Source organism: Rhinatrema bivittatum, chromosome 8 (assembly GCF_901001135.1).
Source record: "Rhinatrema bivittatum chromosome 8, aRhiBiv1.1, whole genome shotgun sequence".
Classification (NCBI taxonomy): Eukaryota; Metazoa; Chordata; class Amphibia; order Gymnophiona; family Rhinatrematidae; genus Rhinatrema; species Rhinatrema bivittatum.
In genome coordinates this window covers 232,114,528-232,134,726 of record NC_042622.1, presented here as the reverse complement: position 1 = coordinate 232,134,726, position 20,199 = coordinate 232,114,528, and the positions used below count along the sequence as shown (strand labels likewise).

General features: G+C 45.0%; 1 protein-coding gene and 1 long non-coding RNA gene across 4 annotated transcripts in view; one reads left to right on the top strand and one right to left on the bottom strand.

Moving 5' to 3' along the window:
- UNC13A (unc-13 homolog A) overlaps nucleotides 1–20,199 on the top strand; it is a 219,887-nt gene that overhangs the window by 24,865 nt on the left and 174,823 nt on the right. The window contains exon 1 of one of the 3 annotated variants that reach the window (XM_029614006.1): nucleotides 17,815–17,899. The exons of the other annotated variants lie outside the window; for them this stretch is intronic. The gene's annotated coding sequence lies outside the window, so the exon portion shown is untranslated. Of the gene's footprint in view, nucleotides 1–17,814; nucleotides 17,900–20,199 lie in introns of those variants that run through there. 3 annotated transcript variants of the gene reach the window in all.
- On the bottom strand, nucleotides 14,119–17,534 carry LOC115097871. The gene is made up of 3 exons (XR_003858353.1): nucleotides 17,412–17,534; nucleotides 15,166–15,278; nucleotides 14,119–14,504 (listed from the first exon to the last, which is right to left on the bottom strand). It is a non-coding gene; the product is annotated as an uncharacterized LOC115097871 (long non-coding RNA).

The following is a 20,199-nucleotide window of genomic DNA, read 5'->3' as shown; positions in this document are numbered from 1 at the left end:
CCATCGACACAGTGCTTTTGAAACAGAAGAGTCTGACGCTGTCGACACAATACTGTCTGTCAATGCAGTCTCTGTCAGCGCAGGAGTGCCCCAACATAACCAGTCTCTCTGCACCATTGGTGCACCCAATGTAGTGGCACTAGCACTCAATGCATCAGCATCATTAATGCACTCAGCACTTCTGCACCATCAGTGCACTTGGCACTTCGGCACCATCAGCTTGAATGCATTTGCACCATCGGCTCACTCTATATCTGCACCATCAGTGCGTTGGCACCATCGGTGCACTCTCTGTCCACATCACAATGCATCCGCATCATCAGCGTGTCGCCACTATCAGTGCACTCGATGCATCTGCACCATCGGTACATCACTACCATAAGTGCACTCATTGCATTGGCACTATCAATGCATTTCCACTATCGGTTCAGTCAATACTTCTGCATCATTGGTGCATTGGCATCATCAGCACACTTGATGTGTCTGCACCATTGGTTCGTCAGCATTATCAGCACACTTAATGCTTCTGCTTCACTGATTCTCTTGATGTGCTCCGCATAATCAACAAAAGCCTTGGCTATCAAGACAGAAGTTGTGGCCTCTCAGTCTAAGAATTCCTTTCTACATCTGGAAACATGAAAACCTATTTCCTGAACCTTTTTGGCAAACAGAAGTCTTTAGTTGGGAACTCCTGCATGGAGCCCAGTGCAGGCATCTCAAGATGATTTCATTCTCAGAAAGTGCTCAGGTGTGTCACAATAGAAAGCTGTCCTTGAACACTATCCTGGTGGTGTGTCTCCTTGCTTGTTTTTGTGCAGGGCCCCATCAGTGTCCTCTGCTTTCACACTCTGTTTAGTGTATTCGTACTGAAAGGACAAGAGGCATTACAATTTGACAGATTTTTTTTCCAAGAGAGTCCCCTTCTGCTTCCAAAATCAGCAAGGTCCCTGCCTTGTTTAACATTTTCTTCAGGGTCATGGTTTCCCCTAATCTTAAATTCTAAGGAGACCCCTTATTTTCATGATCTGAGGAACTCTTGTCCCTGCCAATAGAACTCTCTTGCCAGAATTCTGGGTGAGGAAAGGTGGCTAGAGCTATTTGGAGGAGATTTTTTTTTTTTAATGCAGCGATCCTGATGATTCAGTGGTCCACAGACTATCTTAGCCCATCATGGTATGGTAGACATTATAGTGGCGAAAGTCCCTTCTTTTTTCAAACGTATTGGGGGACAAAGTCTTCCAGAACCCTCTGTTGAATGTTTGCATGATGACTCATCAGCCTTATATGATCCAATGCTCTCCTGCCAATAATAAGTGACTAATATTCCCTTCTCCAGTGATATTCTGTTTGAGAGATTAAGGAGCAACACCTGATTCCAGTTTTTTGCCTGGTCTCAGAGCACATCTATCTCTCTCTGTGAAGGTCAGTTTTCTGCTCTTCCTTGATAACTGCAGAAAAGTCACCAAAGACTGTTGAGTTCTTATGGTTACAGTGTTTGGTTACTGTTTATGGTTCCCCTGTCTTCCAGCACAACATCATTGTTTGGTCTTCTGTTTGGATCATCTCGGACCCCCAACTGCATCTTGAGGGGGAGTCATTCTTTCATGGACGAGCGTTAGAGCTTGTTCCTCCTGATCCTAAGAATCCTCCTCATCTCTGAGAAATCAAAGGGATTGAGTTTTATCCTGAATTTATAAAGGCTGTTCAGGGCTTTGTTTTAAGAGAAGTTCAAAATGAATGCCCCTCACTTCACCCTGCCACATTTTCAAAGCAGGGAAGTGATGCTCTGAAGCCGATGGAGTGCTGCTCTCTGGCCGTCCAAGTCTTCACTGACTTTTCAGTAATGGTAGTGGTAGTACACTTAGGCCACTGAGGAGTGTGTATCTTCTCATGCCTAGACGAATGGCTGACAGCAAACAAACAACAAGGTGGAATCGGTAAAATGGACTTTATTGATCTTGCCCGACTCTGGCCGAGTTTCGCTCATCGAGCTGCCTCAGGGGCTATTGCAAACAGATAAAAAACAAATAAAAAGACATACAAACATATATATTTGAACTAACAAATAAATTGCAATACAAAAATGTCATAAAAATCATTTGTATTGCAATTTATTTGTTAGTTCAAATATATATGTTTGTATGTCTTTTTATTTGTTTTTTATCTGTTTGCAATAGCCCCTGAGGCAGCTCGATGAGCGAAACTCGGCCAGAGTCGGGCAAGATCAATAAAGTCCATTTTACCGATTCCACCTTGTTGTTTGTTTGCTGTTTGCCATCTTGGATCGGTTACCGGTTTGTTTTCTTGGACCTAGGCGAATGGCTGGTAATAGGATCTGAAGAAGTTTTTCAGCACTCAGTTCTTAAACTTTATTGCTTCAGGGCATGGATAGATTCAATGAAGGTAGGTATGCTCTTCCCATCAGAGTTGGTCAGTGATACTTGTTTTGAACCATATGATGGTAACAGGGCATGTAGTCCTCTTTTGCTTCTAAACCTGAGAGCTCCCCTCTGCTCTCACTGGATTCAGTTATGTTATGTCTTTTAAACTCTATGTTGGTCCCTCAGTGATGATGCCCTTTCATTAGTGGCTAAACTTGTTGGTCTTGGGCATACTTCTCATTTTGGGTTTCTCCCTTATTCAATGTCACTGTTTTCTATTATTCAGGGACCATAGACTATTATGGAATGCGTTTTTTCCAGATAAACCTCTTGGGGCTGCAAACCATTACAGTTTGCGCTAGGAGTATGTCTGATTTCATGCAAGGAATGAGAGTACTGATTCAAACTGATAATCAAATTTTATTTATTTTATTTAAAACAAATTCTATTCCGCCTATAACGGATATCATTGCTAGGCAGATTACAACGATGTAAAATACAATAAAATCATATTATTAATAATAATAAAATAACAAAGATAAAAAAAAAATCTAAACAATCTGTAATTCAAACTGCTAAAAAAATTGAGCAGGTCAACTGACATGGGGTCAGTGATCTTCTGCTAAGAATCTCAGCAGATTAGGTATGGGCTCTTGGTCCCAAGGCCTCCCTTCAGAGAACAGACCCTTTCAGATTCTACAACTCATTAGCAAATTACCTTTTCAGGGTCTTCCAACCTAACAGACAGACCAGCCTTTGGGGTCCTCATCTTCAGACTTTTTTGTGTTGAAAAGCAACAAGAAGGTGAAAGGTTGGTTCCATCCTGCAGCGTGACTATAGATCCTTGCCAGTTCCTTCTCGGCTAACGTGGGAGACATACCTATCATCTGCATTTCCAGAAAAGTAGTTGGTGGCAAAAACAGTTAATAAAATACTTTAGAATAGGGCTAGACTTTTCCTCATTGTCAAGACATGACCCAGTCAGGGTGTGTTTTCTTATATCTCATCCACTTGTCAATCCCCCTTCTGATTCCTGCAGGAGTCGAACACTCACTTCAACTGCAGGAGAAAGAGGTCTGTACCTCATGAACCTATCCAGGCTCAACCAGATGGCATGGATGTTCAATGCTCAGTAATTTCCTTTTTTTCATTGTCCATCTTCTGTTTGGCGAGAAAGCCATACTTTAAAGGGGCGTATGGGTTTAGATGTCAGATATTTTCATATCAGGTGCCAGGCAGGCTCTCTGGTTCCCTTCATCTGTTCTACAGGGATCTGCGTCAGTACTTATTTTCCCTCTCACTATCAAGTCTCAATACTTAATTAGTGAAAGTGCACCTTAGTGCCATTGCTGCTTGCTTCTTCCAAGTACAGGAAATACTGCTTTCGCTTCATTTTTGGGTATCACAATTTATTGAGGGTTTGGTGGCATTTAAAACATCCAGTTTTGAGACCACCTGTGTTATGGGCCCTCGAGGTAAAGCTGCTAGAGTTGTCCTCTTGAAGTATCTTACTTGAAAGGGTGTTCCTAGTCACTATCTCTTAGACTAGACAGGTCAGTGACTGCAGTCTTTTCATAACAAGAGTGGTGCACCACACTGTGGGAACGAGTGGTGATTCCCACAGGCCTGGAGACAAACTAGTCTGATTCCAGCCTTGCTTAAAACAGCATATCATTTTACAGCTTCACACATGCACAACAGTAGACTGTCTTCCCTTCAGAACAGTGTACTCTCTTTACTTACAGTTCAGTACTGCTTCCCTCAGTACTCACAGTTCAGCTTCGTCTTGGCTCAGTGTTTGGACAGTGTTATGTTACAGGAGCTGCTTTCCTCCTGAAGACCTGGGCCTGGTCTGGTTATCCCCACCTGGAATCCCCAGTCTCTGTTTACTCTCTCTGAGCCTCACCTGTCCTGCAGGATCCCATTCATAGAGCAAACTCTCCTTAAGGAATTTAAGGTGGATCAGGCGTCTAGCCTGGTGCTGCACAGGTAAATAGGGGAACACTAGGGGCACTGCCTCACACACACGTATCTTGAATTTCTTCTGAAGTGGTCTCTGTTTTTCACTGAAATCACACCATGTGCATTGAGGACCTAAGGTCCTTCATTCAATGTTCTATGAGAGGGATGTATCATAATACTGAAGGAGAAATTGTTTTGAAAAAAACCTGAAAGGAGCAGTTGCAAGGGGTAAAAGTGTACATGAGGCATGGACATTGTTTAACAGTATCATTTTGGAAGCCCAGATAAAAAGTATTCTTTGCATTAAAAAGGTTGAAGGAAGGGAAATGACTGCCAATGTGGTTTAATGGTGAGGTAAAGGAGGCAGTTAAAGCCAAAAGAGTATTGTTCAAAAAGTGGAAATCAGACCAAATGATGAAAATAGGCAAGACATAAGCACAGGCAAGTTAGATGTAAAATATTAGTAAGACAGGCCAAGAGAGACAAGAAACAGCTTGCCAGTGAGGAAAATAACTACCAATAGAAACTTGCTCAGGGAGGACAAGAAATTAACAGAAAAACTGAATGAATGCTTTACCTTGGTTTTATGGAGGAGGATGTTGGGAACACGGCCCACCCCTGAAAGTCCTTTAATGGTTGAGATTCTGAGCAACTGTAACAAATATCTGTCACCATGGAGGATGTAATAGATCAGATTGACAAACTAAAGAGTAACAAATCACCATGACCAGATGGCATCCACCACAGAGTTATAAAAGAACTAAAACATGAAATTGCTAAACTGTTACTATTAATCTGTAGCCTATCATTTAAAACAGCCATGATTCCTGAAGACTGGAAGAGGGCCAATGTGATGCTATTTTTAAAAAGAGCTCCAGGGGTGATCAGGAAACTATAGACTGGTGAGCCTGATGTTTGTGCTGAGTGAAATGGTAGAAGCCATTCTTAAAACTCTAATCACTGGTCATATAGATAGACCTGGCTTAAATGAGAAGAATCAACATGGTTTTAGCAAGGGAAGTCTTATTTTATCAATTTTGTAGAATATTTTGAAGGTGTAAATAAACATATAGATAAAGGCGAGCCAGTTGATGTAGTGTATTTGGATTTTCAAACCGCATATGACAAAGTCCCCCAAGAAATTACAAAGTCATGGGATAGGAGACAATGTTCTATTGCAAACCGGTAACTCATTAAAAAGTCAGAAGCAGAGAGTGGGTCTAAATAATGAGTTTTCCAAATGGAGAAAGATTTTTAGTGGAGCATCACAATGATCAGTACTAGGTCCTGTGTTGTGTAACATCTTCATAAATGATCTGGAAAAGGGAACAATGAGTGAGGTATCAAATTTGCAGATGACATAAAAGTATTCAATGTTGTTAAAACAGCAGCAGACAGCAAGGATCTGCAGAAGGACCTTGTGAGACTAGGAGACTGGACAACTGAATGGCAGATGAAACTGAAATGCAAAGTAATCTACTTAGGGAAAAATAATCCCAACTACAGGTACACGATGCTGGGTTCTGTACTGGAAAACAAACCTTGGAGTCCTTATGGACAATATATTGAAATCCTTATCTTGGTGCATGGTGGGAGTCAAAAAAGCAAATAGAATGTGAGGAATGATCCGAAAAGGAATGGAGAATAAAACAGAAAATATCATATTGCCTCTGTATCGAGCCATGGTGTGACTGCACCTTGAGTATTGTGTGCAAAAGGCATAACGGAACTAGAAAAGGTGCACAGGAGGATGACAGAAAGGATAAAGGGGATGAAACATCTCTCCTATGATGAGAGGCTATATAAGCTAGGTTTTTTCAGCTTGGAAAAGAGAAGGCTGAGAGGGAACACAATAAAATCATGAGTGGGGGTGGAACGGGTAAATAAAGGACGGTTCTTTACCCTTTCAAATAACACTAAAACAAGGAGACACTCCAAGAAACTTCAATCCAACAACCAGCTGAGTCAAAACAGACTGTAGACAGTAGTTTTTCAGTCCGTGCACTATCAAGCTATGAAATATGTTGCCACAGGATGTGATCAAGGTGATTAGCATAGCAGGGGTTTAGAAGAGGTTTGGACAAGTTCCTGGAGGAAAGGTCCATAACATCTTATTAGCCAGGTAAACTAAAGCAAGCTACTGCTATCCCTGGGAGTGAGTAAAGGAATTATATCTACTTTATGGGATCTGCCAAGTTGGTTGGATCTTGATTGGCCGCTGTGGGAGACAGGCTGCTGGGCTTGACGGACCTTGGTCTGACCCAACATGGGAACTCTTATGTTCTTACGAGAATTCTACCACATGGTCAGGCTTCTCAGCTGTGTTCTATGATCCTGTTGTTCTGGGAGTAGCAGTTGCCATTTATTCCTTGTCCAGCGAGCTGGCAGACTATATCGCACACTGCCATGCGTTGGCTGGCCTTCCAATTACAGACTTTGTCAAGGCTTGTCAAGGCCCATCAAGTCAAGAGCCATACATGTTACATACATGTTACATACATGTCACCCCAATGTTATATGTAAACCGAAATGATTAGCAACATTGTTGCTAGAACTTCGGTATATAAAAAAATGTTAAATAAATAAATAAATAAATACATTATTCATTGCTCTCCTGAGAGCTGTCTCCAGCACAGCTGCAACTTGGTCACCTGTATGTCCCACTACTGTCTGGGCAACCTATCAGGAGGAGACTATTTTTGGACAAGCAATATTTTGCACAGCCTATTCCCCAGTAGTCCACTCTCCACATGGGAGCCGAGTTCTTTTATTCAATAAGTGCTCCACTAATGCAACCATCAGCATGAGACTCCCTGTGTCATGGGTAATTCAGCCCTGCTTGTTGACAGAGTAAGCAAGTTTGCTTACTGTAAATGGTATTCTCCATAGACAGCAGGATGAATTAGACATGCTTAATACCCACCCGCCTCTCCGGAGAGTTGACTACTAGCTAGATTTAGCTCACAACGCATTGTGCGCACGGGAACTCCGACATGTGGCCAGTAGTTAAAGCTGTACTGAGCAAGAGAGGGAGGTCTATTCAGCGCCATTGGATGACACCACCCACATCATGGCTAATTTATTCTCCCTTCTACAGAGAACACCATTTACAGTAAGCAAACTTTCTAACTCTGTAGGCTAGAAAAGAAATTCAAGGTGAAATTGATTAAATAGCACAAGCAGAGTTTAAATAGGTTTCTTGTATTGAGCAGAAGCAAAATTAAAATGACTAAAACATTTTTAAGGCAAAATGCAGTGAGACATATTTGAAGTGTGCTGCTCTAACCTCTCCAGTTGTGATTTATGTGAACATGAAACAAATGTTCATCCTACCTCATCTGTTCTTTCGCAGAGCAAAGTGGACCCAAAAAACAAAGAGGAAGACTGCCTAACAAAGCCGTGAGGAATAAAACAAGGAATAGCCGAAAGTACTTCAAAATTCTTTTATTAATTGCCCTTGGCAATTAATAAAAGGACTTTCGGCTATTCCTTGTTTTATTCCGCAGAGCAAAGTGGAGCCTGAATCCTCACTGTCCGTGATCATACATGCCTTTGCTAAACCGACACTTTTTCATTGTAGCTAGTGTGGTATGCATTGTCCTGATAAACTGGTGCCTCTTGTTACTGTTATTAGTGCAATGTTTTATCTCTGGATAAAATCATTAGTGCTGAATACAATAACATTTGTAATGTTTTTTTTCAGTGGTGTTTTATTTTCACGCTGGCTCGGTCTTACCTTAGTGCATCCAGAGCAAACTGCTACCACTGGGCAGGCGGAAAGTACTAACTTTTGCTGTGGTGTAGGAACGTACATTTGTTTTGAAATGACACAAAAATGTCAACTACATTTGTCGGTTTTTTTTGTTTTCAAAATGAAACAGAAAAAAAATTAAATTTGATTTTGTTTTGTGTTTTAGCGTGTACTAAAATCATTTAGGGGTAGATTTTTAAACTTGCGCAAGCGCGTCCATGTGCGTGCGCTACCCGGCGCGCACACATGGACACTTGATTTTAAAACATGCGCGCGCATGTTATAAAATCAGGGATCAGCGCGCACAAGGGGGTGCATAATTGTGCATCTTGCGTGCGCCAAGCCCTCGCTGAGCCGCGCTGCCTTCCCCCGTTCCCTCCCAGGCCGCTCCGTAATCAGAGCGGCCTCTGAGCGAACTTCCCTACCCTCCCACCCCACCTTCCCTTCCCCTACCTCTCCTGCCCTTTCCCCCTACCTTTTTCGTGTTTTTTTTCTTGTTTTAAAACTTACTTCAGCCCTGGGGTTGAAATAAGTTGCGCGCGCCGGCAGTTGACCAGTGAGCGATCCCTGGCACAGCGGCAAATGGCCGCTGTGCTGGGAGCCTCTGACCCCGCCCTACCCTGCCCCCCAGACCATCCCCCGCCCTCTCCCCGCCCCTTTAGTAAAGCCCCGGGACTTACATGCGACCCGGGGCTTTACGTGTGTCGCCAGGCCTTTTGAAAATAGGCCTGGAGCGTGTAAGCCGATTTACACACGTAGAGCTTTGAAAATTCAGCCCTTCATGTGCTCTAAGACAGAAACTTTAACATGAGCACGCGGGCGCCCACATACGCATGTATGAGTGTGTGAGTGCGCATGCTCTGGAATTTTAAATCGTCCGTGCAAGAGGCGAGGAAATGTTCTTTGCATATCTTTCGATAGGACTTGTCGGCTGTAACACGTGCAAGTGAGCCAATTTTAAAACGTGTGCGTGAAGGAAATAACCAGTTTGACCACTTAGTGCACCAGTTTGCCCAGTCTAAGAACATGCCATACTGGGTCAGACCAAGGGTCCATCAAGCCCGGCATCCTGCTTCCAACAGTCTATCTCTAGGTCACCAAGACCCCTCAAGTTCTTCATCCTGCGCCCTCCCCTCCCCCGCAGGTTATCCAGGCCCCTCACCCAGTCAGTTTTTGGCTGTAAAGATTTTTTCAGACTTACACTTACTTAACATAGCAATGTCAGTAGAAAGAGCAGAAATCAATATGGGCAGATAATATCCCGACGTGTGCTGCGCTCGCCGGTTTTAACATCGGAATTTACATGCGTAAATGTTGCCCTGCCCCAGAACTCCCCGCTGCGCCCCAGAACTCCCCGCATTTTATCGTGCATTCTCTTGCGTGCGCACGCATGTATGCACACACAATTTTCCAGTTTTAAAATATGGACCTTTTAATGCAAGCGACTCTTCTTTAAAATTCACCCCTTAATATTTTTAGTGCACTTAAATGGTTTTTATGTGAACTGAAATGAAAAAAACAAAATGGGGGAACCCCCCCCAGAAATGAAAAAACGTCCTCCAACGAAATGAATTGAAGGAGGAAACGTTTTCTCTGTGATGTGTGCACCGGCATGCTCTTCCTTGACTTGGCCGTGAATGCTCTCTGCAGGCTGCGCCCGGCAGTCTGAACCCGAGCACTGTGCCATAGTAGGAGAGGAGCATCAATATTTTAAGTACAGGCAGGGGATGGAAAGCAGCGTTAGAAAGCTTCATGCTACAGGCATCTTCCGGCAGACTCTCAGATAACCATCGATTTCAGCTGTTTACAGCCACAGATCCTCTGGGCAGCCCCTTCCACATCCCCCCGCACTCGCTGCATGAAAGCAATATTTACCTCCCTGGTGTTTGTCCACTGCCTTATAATCTCCTTCCCTAGATGCTTGCGAGAGCGCAATGGCTGCCTGCCTGTTTTCCAGTATAGACGCAGACAAAAACTTGCCAAACATGATCAAGTGCTCTAATCAGCCCATCTGTTTCCCAAAGAAAGAGGAGCCTCTCAGGAAAGCCAGAGATTCTTCAGCAACCACTATTCCTCCCTTAGCAAAGCATCTGCAGCTTGTTCTCTCTTCTCATCCCCTCAGTTACAGAATGACACGCCAGGCAGGTACGGATTTGGTTAGCCACCCCTCCCTCCCTCCACTCACCGATAGGTCATTGCAGGTGCCCTGTTGCTTCCATTCCCCTTTGGCAAACCTCTAAGAAATGCACGGCGCCCGCAGGCCTTGGCTCCAGCAGCAATCCTCAAAGTGCAGTGAGCAATGGGGAACTAGCCCTGTGGTCCCCAGCCCCGCCCCCGCACGAAAACATAGAGGGGTCAGGGCCCTGGGGAGGCAGGCTTAGTCCCCGTGCTCACTGCACTTTGAGAATTTGCCACTGGAGCTGAGGTGGGAGGGAGGCAGCTGCGGTGGCAGCAGGAGGGGCACCTTCCAGGGTCTGAGGCAGGATTGCAGGGCGGCAAGAAACTTGGCCAAACCCCTTGCCCCACGCACACGCAAACGTTTGCCACCCTAGGCACATATCTGGTAGGCCTGTGTGTAAATCTAGGCCTGTGTGTAAATCTAGGCTTGCTTCAGTCCTGCTTGCCAGGTTACAGGATCCAAAGCAGTGCGGTTCTTGCCAGTTGGAGATCGTGTCAAAGAGTCTTTTCCTGGGTGACCAAAGAGATCAGGGGCGAGTGCCAGACCTGGTATACTTAGATTTCAGGAACCCTTGGGCCGAGGCGGGGGTTGGCGTTACAAGCGGAAGGAGGTCCCGTCCGTGGGTCCCCGTCATCGGCAGGCGGAGCAGAGCGGTGCAGAGACCTCATTGGACCTTCACCACTGCCGGGTTGAGCCCTTGGGTACCGGGGCCGGCTGGACTTAGGCGCGGGTCTCTGAGCGACGAATCCAGGAGGATGACAGGCGAAGGCAGAATCAGACAGGCCAAAGGTCAGGACAGGCAGCAGACGGGCGAAATCCGAAGAACGTACCAGGGTCGAAGCCAGAAGAACCATCCAAGGAGCAGGAGAGCGGGTCCGGGGCGGGAGCACAGGGCCAGGAGGAGAGGAGGAGCAGGTGCTGGAGCAGGGATATGGAGAAGCGGGAACTGGAACAGGAACACGGAGAAGCAACAAACGCGGCCAAGCAACTTGTAGACTCAGTAGAGCACGACCTGCTGCCGAGGCAAGGTTAGAGCAGCAGGGGCTGCCGGAAATAGGCCCTCCCTGCTGACGTGGGCATCCGACACCGCGGGAGGTTTTCCCGCCGCGGCCCCTTTTAGTGTCGTGAGGAGCCGTGCGCGCGTGCGCCTAGGGAGGGCTGAGGTTGGCGGCGTGGCGTCGGCTCCGGGGCAAAGGAGGCCGGGCAGGGCCGGTTCAGGGGGTAAGTGTGGTGCCGTGTGGCGCTGTGGCCAGCTATCACAACAGTTTTTTACACCATTGCACACAGGAGTCTGATAAATACTATGAGCAGCCTCAAGGGTTGGTCCTAAAGAGGGTTAGAGTATGGCTGAGTGACAGGCAACAGAGAGTGGTGGGAAATGGAGTTTATTCCAAAGACGTAAAGGCCACTGCATGCGGACTTTTTGCCACATTAAGGCTGGCAATGTTCAGAAACCAAGTTTACTTGCATAAACAAACTCATTTTTTCCCTGTGTGAACAAGAGAGAATCATTTTTATTCTTATTTAGCCTCGGTAATTCTCAAATTACTCCCTCAAATCAAGTATGGAATTTAGGTACATAGCTAGATGAGAGCCTTACTTATGAAAAAGCACATCAGTAAATTACTTAATACAGGCTATGCCAAGCTGCGTATATTAACATCAGTTAACACCGCTATTAACCTGTGAGGACTTCCGTATTGTATTGCAAACTCTAATCTTCTCCAGCCTAGACTACCGTAACTCCTTATTACTTGGTGTCCTAAAACCATTACAATTATTACGAAATGCATCAGCGGGATTTCTGTTAGGAACTAGGAAATTTGCTCACACTACACCCTCGCTGATTTCTCTGCACTGGCTGCCAGTACAATCATGAATCTATTTTAAAGTACTAATGTTAATATTCAAATTCATTCATTCAAGTAACACCGGGATGATTGGCGTGACATCACAACCATCCATACCTCAGTGAACACTAAGATCTCAAAATGTCCAACTTCCCACAATACGGAGCACACAGCTGTCGCAAGTAAGAGATCGCATGTTCTCCATCGCAGGTACAAAACTTTGGAATTCTCTACCCAAGATGTTACATTTGATAATGGATAGAAAGAGACTTAAATCCCAGCTAAAACATGGCTATTCAAAAATGCTTATAACCTAACTCAAAATCATCAGAATGCAAAGAACTACAATAATAAGAAAGACAAGAGAAATCCACTGAAGCATGAGGAATAAATTTAACGAGGGAATACAAGAATCTCAACACAACGTAATGTCTAAAATGTGAGCTATATTATATTATTAAAGGTTCTGTTCTCCTCACCCTATGCCCTAGATCTTTAGTTAATATGTATTGGAACATTCATTTGGTGCCTGTAGATGAATACTACCTCTGTTACCTGTCTTTATGTGTTGACCCTAGCTGTGAATGTTACTTTTGTAAACCGTTGTGATCTTTACATGGAATGATGGTATATAAAATGTGTAAATAAATATATAAAATAAATTACAAAATACACAATAAAATAACTTAAAACACATAAAACAGACAAATCATTACAATAATCATTCAAATAAAACATCACACAATCAATTCAATGTTACATATTAAAAGCTTGTGAATATATGCTTTCAGTATCTTCCTAAATTTCAAATAATCCAACGGGCTACGAATCTCAAGGGGTACAGCATTCCATAAAGCTGATCCAAATACAGATAACGCTTTAGTTTATGTAGTACTCAGTTTATACTTAGCAATTGAGGGAACAGTGAGCAATATTGGGAAGAGGATCACACAGGGACACGCTGAGAGATTTTCTCCTTCAAACAAAAAGCATCCAAACAAATAGCTTTGTGGAATAGTATATTTCCTGTTCAATTTAAGATTGGTCAGAAGCAGGTTTGGTGGAATACCGAGATTAGGCCCTAAGAAAACAAAATCAATCAGTAAAGGTCCCAGAAAGTCAGCGCTAATATGGTTTATGGACTGTGACTGGCAGTGACCAACACACAAATGGGAGCAAATTGTATAAGCAGAGAGAGATGATTATTACTGATTTATAGAACATACTGTTCTCCTAAACCTTGGAAACTGAGAGCTCTCATGCTCACAAAAAAATTCCTTTCATTCCGTCTGCTACACGTGCGTCTTCTTCTTTCAGGCTCTCCAGTAATTTTCCAGGTCAGACTGTGCAAGGAACATTTGCCCGACTGACGAGGATCGCAGAGTCCGAAAGAGCCAGGGAGGGGGGAAAAAAAAGGAGCTTCCTTTCTCATAAATATTCCCCGAGCCAAACAGCTACTCGCTTTGGAGGGGGCTGCAGAAATCCGGAAAGCCCATTGGGAGGCGCTTCCAAATTTGAACGAGCTCCACAGCTGGCTTCTGTCCTCTGACGCCTGCTGCCTCAGAATGTGAATCTGGCAGCTTTGACTACCCCGACCCGGGTTTCACCGAGACTGAAATTAGCACATATACGATTGCAGCTAAAATATCCCCCCAAAGCATCAGCTGTCACGCGCCAGTGAGGACGCTGCCCGAGTGCTGGGTGAAAGTTTACCCAAAAGAGCAGTTCGGAATCTCAGCATTTCTTCGATTAAGTGAGTGGATTTTATCTGATCACGCTCAGGGGGGGGGGGGGGGGGTTGAGGAGCCTGTAAGTAAGGGGGGAGCACCGGAGCGCTGCGCACATCCCTTCTTCCAAGCTTGTCAGAACTTTACATCAGGGGGGAAATCAAAATTCTTCCACAGCTTTTCTCAGAAAGGACACCGGACACAAGTTGGGTTTTTGTTTTTTTTTTTCCATTTAAAATTCTTTTATTAAGAAAAGTTGGACATTACAATTTCAGAAAAACAGGGAGAGTATATCTCCCATAAAACATAGTAGTGTATAGTAGGAAAAGACCAAGAGGTCCATATTCAGTAAACCAGCCAGGGAACAAGCTGTCCAGCTAACGTTAGCTTGATAAATTGTCACAGATATTCTTAGTTTATTATTTTGTGATTTTTTTTTTAAATTTATTTTTAGTTTTGTCTGACTCCACCAGGTTTCACATATTCAATAGCAAATGGTAAGCATGTGAACGGGGGGAAGCATTTCTCCTAATTAACGTCACTGGTTTTAGAGTAGTGTCATGCCTGTAGACTGCTAGACCTCAGCTTGCTTCATGTGATGGGAACCTTAGCTGCATACATTCTGTTGGTGAAGAACGCTGGTCTATGTAACAACTGAAGAGGAAGAGAATTAGAGTTACTACTAATACCAGCTCATCTGGACTGGCTTGCAGTTCCAATTTTATAACAGTGGTTCGCGACAGAAAAATACCAATTGGCCCATCCAGTCTGCCCAGTTATTCCTATTTACACTGCAAGGATATATCCCAGCTTCCAGCTGTAGAAGTATGACCACTTCTAGGATTTAATTCCTTATCTAACCAGATTTTGTTGCCTTTCTCTTTTGGCTTTCTACCCTCCTGAGTAAATGAGCATACATGATGTCACAGCTAATCCAAAATCCAATTCCCGCCCCCCCCTCTCCTCTCCCAACTCCCATGTCTTACATCCAAGATTTGTAATAATCTGAATAACCACAAAATACCAATATCGATAATCCCTTGTCCAATAATATTTACTTATTAAAAAAACAAGAGAACATAAGTGTTCTGCTCACCTATTTATCTATCTATCCTTGTATACTGTATCATGAATGAATCTTTTATTTCAAAATCATATATAAAATTTCAGCTATAATCAAACTTTTCTTCTGTTTAGATTTAATAGTACGAGTGAGATAATCTGAATAACCACTAAAACTAGAAAGGCTGTTCCCTGAACATCTGGTCTTTCAAGTTCCCCATGTCTTGTGGGACAGTACCCAGCCATGACCAACCTGCCAGGAGTAAATGGTCACGTGTCATTGGTTTCTGGAGCATGGTAGCATGTTGGTGCCAACCTGGCCACCTCATGGCCTGCGGTATCGTTTGGTCATTCACACATTTTTCCCTAAGAAAAACACAAATATCAAGCCCATAGATGAAACCCAGTATAAAAGTAGGACTAGCTCAGCTTTGTCCAGATGACAGAGAGCCTCGTTGGTAACCTGTTTTGGACTGGTTGATCTTCTTCATCAAAGATTTTTCAAGCCTTTTTTCCTCCCCTGTTCCCTCGAATGTATTATTCTAAGGACCTATTCACACTACAGATATGAAACTGTGTTTCTGTTCTGATAAAAGACCAAGATAATTCAAATTGTTCTGTCAAAACCCCATCCTCAAATAAAGGAAAGCTTTTATTCGAACATATCAAACAGGAAAGGTGGGAAAAGCAAACTGGGATGAAAAGAACTGTAAGTGACTGTTCCTTCTTTGCTCAGCTTCTGCTTTGGTCTATTATTATTTTACCTGCTCTGAAAGAGCTTCAGGGTGTTGTGTCTGAAGGCGGTGGACGGGGGAGCGGGCCTCTCTGTTCTTGAAAACTCATGCAGGTTTGTTTTTTTTGTTGGTCATTTCGAAAGGTATCGCAGCCTACTAAGAGTCCACCATTGTCTAGATCAGTGAACTGCCTTATCAAAGAGACGAAAGGCAAAACCCTTTATAATGAAGCCCTCAGTACTTGTAAGGGATCTGGATTATGGCATCTGCTCAGTTGAGCGGGGGGGGGGGGGGGGGGGGGGGGGGGGGGAAGGGAGGGAGAAGCAATGCAGATATGGAAGGGGCAGGGAAGGAAAGAGGTATATGACAGTGGAGGCAGGAAAAGTGAAGGGGCTTTGGGGGGAAGAAAGCCAGGATTCACAATACATACTATGAGGTGAATTTTAAAAGACTGACGCACACATTAATTAGGGGTTGCGCACTGGGTTTATCAACTGGCTCCAGATTTTCAGGACAGGTTGATTCAGGAGTGCATGCAGGTACTTATAGTCTTGCTTTTGTTAGGGAATGCCGCAGGGAAATCAGAACAAGTCCCAGCATGCAATGGGGTAAAACCAGGACTGGATCAACCTGACCTGAAAAATCTGGAGCCAATTGGCAACCCTAGATGCGTGAAGAAGTCAGGCTTGCGCACACCAAGCAGATTTTAAAAGCCGTCAAGATACATGTATATCTTTCACAGCGTGCACATCTCCGAGGCTTTCGAAAAGGGGCGGGGCTTGAGCATTTTGGCGCGCGAACCTAAGATGTGCGCATAAATACGGACGTGACCCAGCGTGTGCCCAGGCCCCCTGCCATGAAACTTCACTTCTGCTGAGGATGCCATGTAAGTTAAAAATTTAAGGAAAACTAGGCAGCTCTGCGGAGTTTTAAGGGTTGGGGGCTAACTGGTGGGGATGGGAGTAGAGGATCTATCTCTTAATTGGGCAAACTGGGGATGAACTGGGAAAACTGGGAATGGCGTGGGCATGCGCCCCTTTTAAAATTCCCCAATGTACCTGGTAGAAGTGTACCTGGGCCGATGAATGTGTGCACACACACTGCTGTGAAAATTACCCGTGTCCCTGTGTCAGACCAACTGCAGGATTTGTTTTACTACTGCTACTATTTATCACTTCTACAGCACTGCTTGACGTGTGCAGCGCCGTATAAAAACACATGAGAGAGAGAGAGAGATCACGTGATGCAGTGAGAGGAGGAGGATGTCGTTCTCTCTCTCTCTCGGCGCCAGGCCTACTGCATCAGACCCCCATCTGCGCCATGCATGGCGTCCAAGTAAAGTCTGAATTCCTCTGAGTGGTGGCTAATTTACTGGGGAGTCGTTTGGGTCAGGAATGCCCGCTCGGGCGGTGAAAAAAAAAGATAAAGAAAAGGGAAGGGACCGCCCTAAGCCCGTGGAAATCTCCAACATGGCCGCCGCGAGTGTACCCGATGGCTCCCCAGTCACGGCAGTTGCTGATATCAAGTGAGCGGTACTGGAGGCCCTGGATCCAGATGTTAAAAATATTTCCACTAAAATTAATGAAATCTCCGAAAATCTGGGCAAGTTCGAAGTTGAAAGCCGCGTGTCGGAAGTACAAGATGGCCTCCGGGTAGCCCAAACCGATCTGGGCGCTTTGCAGGCCGTCGTGGAGAAACAGGCTTCCAGGATTGAGGGCTTAGAAAAATCGGTCCCGCAGGTCAAACCTGCGGTACGTGGGGTTACCTGAATCTGTGAAAGGCAGGAATTTGCCTGCGACTCTGGAGGCCTGGTTGGAGAAGGAGTTATCTTTGCCCCGATCACATGGCAAGCTGCACATCGAACGAGCACATCGCCTGGGACCACGAGTTCCAAATGCTGCTAAGCCGCGAGTGGTAGTTGCAAAAAATTCTCAATTATGCCCATAAGCAGGACATTTTGCAAGCACTATGAGGGAAAAGGGAGATTTCACATGCAGGTACCCAGGTCCTTATATTTCAAGATTTTTCGGCCGCGGTGGCCGCTCAGCGGAGAGCCGTGTACCCAGCTGATCAACCAGCGGATTCGGGCTACGCTGCTCTATCCTGCTCGATTGAGGGTTGCTTCTGCTCAAGGGGTGACCTGGTATGATACGGTCGAGGAAGTAAAACAACTCCTGCTGTCAGCGGTACCCGGAACCACCATCTAAGCTCCTGGCCCTGTGCCAGTTTGGAGGGACTGTGTCTGTAATGGCGGTGGGTTTTTTTTTTTGCTTTTTCCTATCCCTTCTCTTGTGAGTCCTGGTTTTTGGATAGGAGGCAGAGATTGTGATCCTTCGGGTAACCGATGTTTTTTTTTTATTCCGGTTTTCCTAGGATGCCCTATCCTGGGGATGATACAGTTGTTTGTAGCATCCCCTTTTGGATCGATTTGATTTTCCATTCACCCGTCCCAACGCCAATGCTCCGTTTTTGTTATTTTTTTTCTTTCTTTCTGCACAAGGTGATACTCTGGGGTTCCTACGGCCCTGAAGCTGTCTCTTTGATCGCTGCCTCGTTTCCTTTTTTCACCTGAAGCTCGGATCCCTTCCGAATGCGCCTCCTAATTATCTGGGCCCTTCTCATCTCAGTCTCAGGGCTGCTGGTTTTTTCCTGTCTTTTTCAGCGCCAAGCTTCCCGCTGTTTTGATACAGATGTTAGTCGCTGGACTCATTGCGGGTGTGGAGCAGTGTTTAATCTTTTAGTTCTTCAGCGAACTGGGGTTTTGTTGTTTGTTTTTTTTGTCTGGACCCTTTATTTCTGGGACAAGTTTTACTGCATGGGAGAGCTGTGGAACGCTATTTACCTCAGTGACAACTCTGCTCTCCCTCGTTTCTTAGCCGGCCTTTGTGGGGGGTTTTATGGACTCCTGGATCCATATTTCAGGTTTTTGGACTGCTGTGTTGACCCGACTGTGTTTTGTTTTTTTTTATGGCCACCTGAGGGTTACCGGGGTGTTTTCTTCCCTTTTCTTTCATTTTGGAGCCGGCTTCCGCCCTCGGCCTGATTGGAACTTTGGCTCCAGTTGTTCAGCTCGGAGCTGTTTTTTTTTCCTGCTCTGAGTAGGCCTTAACGGTCTCTTTTTAACTGTTCAAATATATTTCGACTGTTCATTGTTGAATTGGACTGCATAGATGGGGCCAGGGATTTTATAATTGTTTATATAGCCTGTTTTGTATGCCGTTCTTTCCTTTTTTTTTTTCATATACTGGGCTGGTATTATTCTGTCTGTTTGTTTTTATTTTTATATACCGACATTCGATCTGAGATATCACATCGGTTTACATTCAGGTACTGTAGGTATTTCCCTAGCCCCAGAGGGCTTACAATCTAAGGCCTGGATTTATCAAAATGTGATAAGTATCGCATGCGATAGTAAAAGGGGTGTGTTTTATGCTAATATACAGTTTATTGCAATTTGTGCTAATTACCTATGAGGCAGATTTTATAAATTTGCGCGAGCGCGAACAAAGGTACGCTGGATTTTATAAGATACGCGCGTATCTTATAAAATCCGGGGTCGGCGCGTGCAAGGGGGTGCACATTTGTGCAACCTGCGCGTGCTGAGCTCGGCGCGCGCTGCCTGTTCCCTCCAAGGCCGCTCTGAAATCGGAGCAGCCTCGGAGGGAACTTTCTTTCCACCCCCCGCACCTTCCCCTACCTAACCCACCCCCCCGGCCCTATCTAAACCCCCCCTACCTTTTGTTGGCAGATTTACGCCGGCTGAAAGCAGGCGTAAATCTGCGCGTGCCAGCGGGCTGCTGGTGCGCCATCACCCGACCCGGGGGCTGGTCCGGAGACCTCGACCACGCCCCTGGGCCGGCGCCACACCCCCGGTCCCACCCCAAACCTGGACACGCCCCCTCCCTGCCCCTTTTACGAAGTCCCGGGACTTACGCGCGTCCCGGGACTTCTCTCAACCTAGCTTGATGGACTCGCTACCTGGGTAACATCAAGCTAGGTGGAGAGAACATTGCTCAAATCTCATCTTTGGGTGAGTTTCCTCTCTCCGTAGGTCATCAAATCTTCACAAGAGACCACTGTTCTGTTCATATATCTCATGTTGAATGTCAAAGTGGCCCCTAACCCCCTACACTAATACCTAAACCTCACCTCGAGTTACTGGGTGGGCCACCCAGAGGGATACAAATACCTATCTAGGGAGGGGACATCTCTCTCGCTCGCTCGCTCTCGCTCTCTCGCTCGCTCTCTCTCTCGCTGCGCCAGTACTGGGGGTGAGAAATTTATTATGCTTCTGCCACCACTAAGTCGGCGGGAGTGGCCATCTTAGTTAACACTAACTTACCTCTCCGCATCCATAAAGAAATTAAGGACTCCATGGGGAGGTATATTATACTGATAGCTGAACTTTATCATACTCCGACAATTTTGTGTAATCTTTACGCCCCCAATAATCACAGTCCTAATTTTTTTCAGGAGATATATCAGTTTTTACTGCCACATTTGGGCAATCTGATCATTGTGGGGGGGATTTTAATACCATTCGGGATCTCCTT